Below are 6,000 nucleotides of genomic sequence, written 5' to 3' on the forward strand. Positions count from 1 at the left end.
TTGCGTAAAAACTTCTTTACATCGGTTACAGAAAGCGTGAGGGTTACTAATTCCGTCGCAAGAAAACAATAAGAAATACAGCTGAATTAGCATAAAAATAACAGAAAAAACACCTTTTGACCACTTTTTACTGTTCCTGACCTAGATATGGAACATTTGCCACATTTCCTGGATGGAAGTACTTTTTATGAGTGCCACAACAAAATTAATAATGAAATCCAAATGAGGAAATGTTCAACAAATCGGTGACTCGGTCGCTTTGTCAAGGATATATCACTCTTCGAAAATGTGGAAATTTTGTCTTTCAACTGTTATTGCTCCGAGAGCAGATGACCGAAATCAATATTTATTACACAGCAGATCTTCGAATTGTTCCCTCTACCGATCCCCATTAAAATATGTGCTCAGGCTGAACCTGACTGCTGGTGGTAGTCGCATCCACTGATTCTCAGAAACGGCGCAAGGGTTCTGGCTTATATTTTCCTGTGTGAAGTTCTTGTCCATCACTCATTATAGAAATGAAAAAAAATTGTTGGTGGTCGGCGGCAGACTGGAGAGTAGGCATGGGCGATAATGATAATGATTATCGATAATTGTCAATTATCGATAATCGATAATTATCGACTTTTTTTATCGAAAATTATCAAAAAAAATATCGATAATCGATAATTATTGATATTTTGATAATTATCAAGATATCGATAATTCGATATATCGATATTTCGGTCCGAAAATCCGATATTTATCGATATATTCCGATATATCGGTATATTATCATGAATTTTCGGATAAATATCAAAATATCGACATTTTGATAATTATCGATAATTATTAAATTATCGATAACGATATGATTAATCGATTATCGATAATTTCTTTCGATTGATATTATCGATAATTTTGAACGCCTCCCATCCCTACTGGAGAGCCGCCAAATTTATAGGCCCAAAACGACCCGCCGCCGCCGCCGGAGATTTTGGTCGGCTAATTGCAGCTAGCCGCCGTAAGCCGCCGCCAGAGGTTTAGGTCGGCTAACTCGGCAGCTGGTGTATATTTTATCCATAAAAGACAAACCAACAAAATTAAATTCATTTTTTGGGACAATACAGTCACTTGAGAATGTACCCGTACCTTTAATGTCCCTTGCGATGCCTATCTTAGATACTAGATATTTTCTACTTTGATTTTCGTTATTTTTTTATTTTTTCTTCAAAACGACATTCAAAGAAAAATTGAGAAGAAATTCGTAAAAATTGCGAAAATTCGATTCGTAAAAGATGTGAAACTTCATGAAAAGCGCAAAAATTCGTTAAAAGCGCGAAAACTTGTGAACAGAGCGAAGATTCGTAAAAAGGATGAAAATTCGTAAAAAAAATCGCAAAAATCGTGAAAATTACAAAAATTTGTCATCCAGCCGCCGCCAGCCGACCTTTTTGGTCGGCAGCTAGGCCTAGTCGCCGCCTGAACTTTTTTAACGGCTAAGCCGTACCTAGCCGCCGCCGCCGCCTCTTTTTTGGACGGCTAGACGCCGCCGGCGTTTATTTTTCGGCTCTCCACTCTGGTCGGCGGTCCCTATTTAATCTCGTTTCAAACCAAGCGTGAATACGCTATACATTGCACTTAGTATCTATAGAAGAATCAAAGCACCGTCGTCACATATATGTGTGGCTTATTAAAGTTTGAAAAAACGTTCCTAAGTTCTCGTATGAGACACCAAAGCCAAAACGTTATCCATTAAGTACCTTTAAATGAGTGCGTAGTTAAACAAAATTAGATCGCAATTTCAATCATCGCCAAAACTATGTGCATTACACGGTTGACTACCTGATGTATTCATTTTGTAAGCACAGTCATTAGCTGATAAATACAGACCTAGTATCATAATGGAAGTCAAGCTACAAACTGTGCTAATTTGCGGATTGATGACCAGCATATTCGGATGGGTAGAGTACCTAGCTGTAAGTGGTCAGCGACAATAAAATTATTTGGTTTTTCCAGCGTCCATTCACTGTAAAATTTCTAAATGAGACCCACGAAATACGTCATCCGGATGTACTGGACGTCAATCTGACGATAAAAAATCAGAGCTGCGTGGACGCTCATTTAAACCTAGTACAAGACGTATCGCAGCTATTCTTGGACTTAGAAGTAACGTTTGATTCTGGTGATGGCAATTACAGTTTGGTTTACATGAACAAAACCATAGACCTGTGCCTGTTTCTAAATAACAGAAAAACGAATCCACTATTGGACATCAGTTACAGGATCCTAACGGCCTACGGAGATTTGCCAAAAAGGTGTCCCATGCGCAAGGTAAGATAAATTCATTTCCAGTTACGGATTTAGTGGAAAGAAAAGTTTCCCTCCCGATCGCAGGGGTTATACAAACTCCTGAACGTTTTCATGGACCCAGAAAAATTTCCCCCCTTTATGCCCGATCACAAAGCCAGGGCGACGGGAGTTACGTATAACAAAGTGAACGGCAAGAAGAACATTTTGATGGTTCTCAGGGTGCATGTAGCGATTGAGAGATCTTTTAAGAATGGTGGAAACTAATGATGGGACGGAACAGAGAAACGATAACTGAAGTAGAATACACATCTTCTCTGATGTCACAGTTCGTACACAACCAGGAAACTCCAATATTGTGCTTAGAATATGAGAAAATTTTCTCCGGTGTGCGGTATTATCATTTCTCTGCTTATTAATAAAGATTTTGAAACACCCCAGCCAAGAACAATTTGCAATTTCGATGAAGAAGTTTCTTCGTTCTCCTTTATTTTCCATTTAGATCGATGATCATCCGGACTTTAGCGTCAGCGCCAGGGATATAAAACGTGTTGGACTTCTGTCTATTTCCCAATTTTCGTTATATACTCTCTGTACAAGACGAATTTGCAATTTTTAATGAAATGGCTTTTTACTATGTCTTACTGTTGTAGAGGGCCAATCATGCTTGAAGTGCGTTGAAGAATGTCACGAGTCTTACGGATGATAAAGATTCAAAAATATTTGCTATGGAGGTCCATGGGAGGTGCGGGAAAACAAGAAAAGTATATCATTCAAAGACTTTGAAACACTCAAATTGTGACAACACAATTTGAGTGTTCAAAGATCTTTGAAGAGATCTTTTCCTGGTTCCCCGCATCTCCCACGAAAAACCTTAAATGCATGAAAATGATTGTCACACTCTGGCAATTCCTTGGTAACACGATAACACCTGAGAAATACTCATCGATTTTCCAAAATCTCTTTTTTATGCGACGACGAATGAAATTTGTGAGGTTATAATTTCGTTAATAGAAAGTATCGGAGTGATATTCTATAGGAGTTTATGAGTGTGAAGATTGCGAGTAGCATGCTTTATTCGTAAGCAAAAAGGCAAATGGCACAGCTTTTCAGCTGATAATTTAAAGTAGAAAATTTGAATTTGGCCAAGGCATAAGCAAGAAATCTTTTCAACGCCATTCGTAGCAACCATTAGTTCACTTTGCCTGTTAAATTCACAGGACCGTGAATGATTGACGCTGTCGGCAAGTCGGATTTCTATCGCTTCACACGAACAATATTTTCGTGGACAATGTGATCGAAACTTTAAATTTCCTAACAATTGATTTTGCTTTTTAGCCCCGTACGAAGTACAAAGGGGCTTATAGGATTACGATGCCGTGTGTAATTGATGGAATTCGAAGCAGACGGTAAGGGCAAAGTGTTTGCCTATGTTCATAGATGACGAATCTGCAATAAAAATTTTGTCTGTCCGTCTGTCCATCTGTCCGTCTGTCCGTCTGTCACGTCGATATCTTGAGTAAATCAAATCCGATTTCAAAAAAAAAAATTTCCCTGAAAGATAGTCAAAATAGTGAGGCTAAGTTCGAGTATGGGCATATTCGGGTCGGCCCTTCGTGAGTTAGGGCCACCTAAGTGATTTAAGGTCTTTTGGTGATATTTATGGCAAAATAAACGATGGAAATGTAAATGACACGGCAAATGATAGGTATTGTCAATACCAATCCAGGAAAAAAAAGTTTTTTAAAATCGGGTGAGTGGACCGTGAGTTAGGGCCTTAGAAGTGAAATGCTACTAGGGCGCTATGTGTATTTCACATATAACTCGAGTAAATTTCATCCGTCTTTCGTAATTTTTGTTTGATTTAGAAGGTAATCGAAGGCCGAATAGAATGTTGTTGAAAAAAAATTAAATTTGGGTCCTTGGCCTAAGGCCGCTACTAGGGCCCTATGTGTATTTTACATATAACTCGAGCAAATTTCATCCGTTTTTCGTAATTTTTGTTTCATTTGGAAGGTAATCAAAGGCCGAATAGAATGTGGTTGAAAAAAAATTAAATTTGGGTCCTTGGACTAAGGCCGCTACTAGGGCCCTATGTGTATTTTACATATAACTCGAGTAAATTTCATCCGTTTTTCGTAATTTTTGTTTCATTTGGAAGGTAATCGAAGGCCGAATAGAATGTTGTTGAAAAAAAATTAAATTTGGGTCCTCGGACTAAGGCCGCTACTAGAGCCCTATGTGTATTTTACATATAACTCGAGTAAATTTCATCCGTTTTTCGTAATTTTTGTTTCATTTGGAAGGTAATCGAAGGCCGAATAGAATGTTGTTGAAAAAAAATTAAATTTGGGTCCTCGGACTAAGGCCGCTACTAGGGCCCTATGTGTATTTCACATATAACTCGAGTAAATTTCATCCGTTTTTCGTAATTTTTGTTTCATTTGGAAGGTAATCGAAGGCCGAATAGAATGTTGTTGAAAAAAAATTAAATTTGGGTCCTCGGACTAAGGCCGCTACTAGGGCCCTATGTGTATTTCACATATAACTCGAGTAAATTTCATCCGTTTTTCGTAATTTTTGTTTCATTTGGAAGGTAATCGAAGGCCGAATAGAATGTTGTTGAAAAAAAATTAAATTTGGGTCCTCGGACTGAGGCCGATACTAGGCCCTTCAAAAAAATAAAATTTTAGGGCGATTTGAAATTTTTGTTTCATTTGAAAGGAATGTCGTACAGGGCTTCGTAATTGCGCTATGCGCAATTTGTAAGATGTACACATTCCATAATAATTTTACTTTAACTACATTAACCTGCGCAATAGGCTTACGGTCAAAGTAGGGTGACAGACGCACTAGGGTCACGTACGCAATAGATATACGGGTTTGTACGGGGCTCAGTCGCAGCAAACGCTCCGACTGTTCTGATGGCTCGTTTAAATTTCGTATCTCAAAAGACCGACTCATCGGCAGTTCCATCGCTGATTTTTGCAAGACAATTTCCACAATCTATTTTTGAGAAGGGAAGACCATTTTATGCAATTTTATGACATTTTCGTAACAATAGCGAAAATAGATTGACAAAATCAGTCAGTCAAGGGACCTGACCCACCCATTGGTTGGGACTGAAAAAGAAGGAGAACAAGAAGTATGATCGAACAAAAAACAAAACAAAAGAAATGTTTAAATTAAATAAAATAGATTTTTATTGCATAAAATAAAAATAAAAAATTCAATGAAAATTGCATTTATATAATAAATGAGATTTAAAAAATAATAATTATTAAAACGAGGAACACTTTAAACTGAAGACGAAAAACGAAGTAAAAAAAAAATTCAAATTCAAATATCCATAAGTACAGCTCCGAATCAGCAGTCACACTTTATCCGGAACATTATTCGTTAAACGCTTCACTTATAACAATATCTGTTCGATTTTCGGTTGCTTTTCGTCTTCAATAAAAAATCAAAAATTTTCTTCCAGAAAATGAATTTGCGCGCCAATAATTTAAAGATGGTCGAATTGAAGGTGTTGATAGATGTGTATGTAATGGTATAAGAGAGATAGCTCTAGAGCGATAAATTATATGCATTGAATTTCGATTACGTGTACATTTTATATAATATTTTTACTTAAATAATTACAATAATAATACAATTCACAATCAATAAATTTTCTTCATATTTTCGTCTCTCTGTCCGTCTAAAAAATTG

The sequence above is a fragment of the Bradysia coprophila genome, unplaced genomic scaffold (genome assembly GCF_014529535.1).
Source record: "Bradysia coprophila strain Holo2 unplaced genomic scaffold, BU_Bcop_v1 contig_70, whole genome shotgun sequence".
Lineage (NCBI taxonomy): Eukaryota > Metazoa > Arthropoda > Insecta > Diptera > Sciaridae > Bradysia > Bradysia coprophila.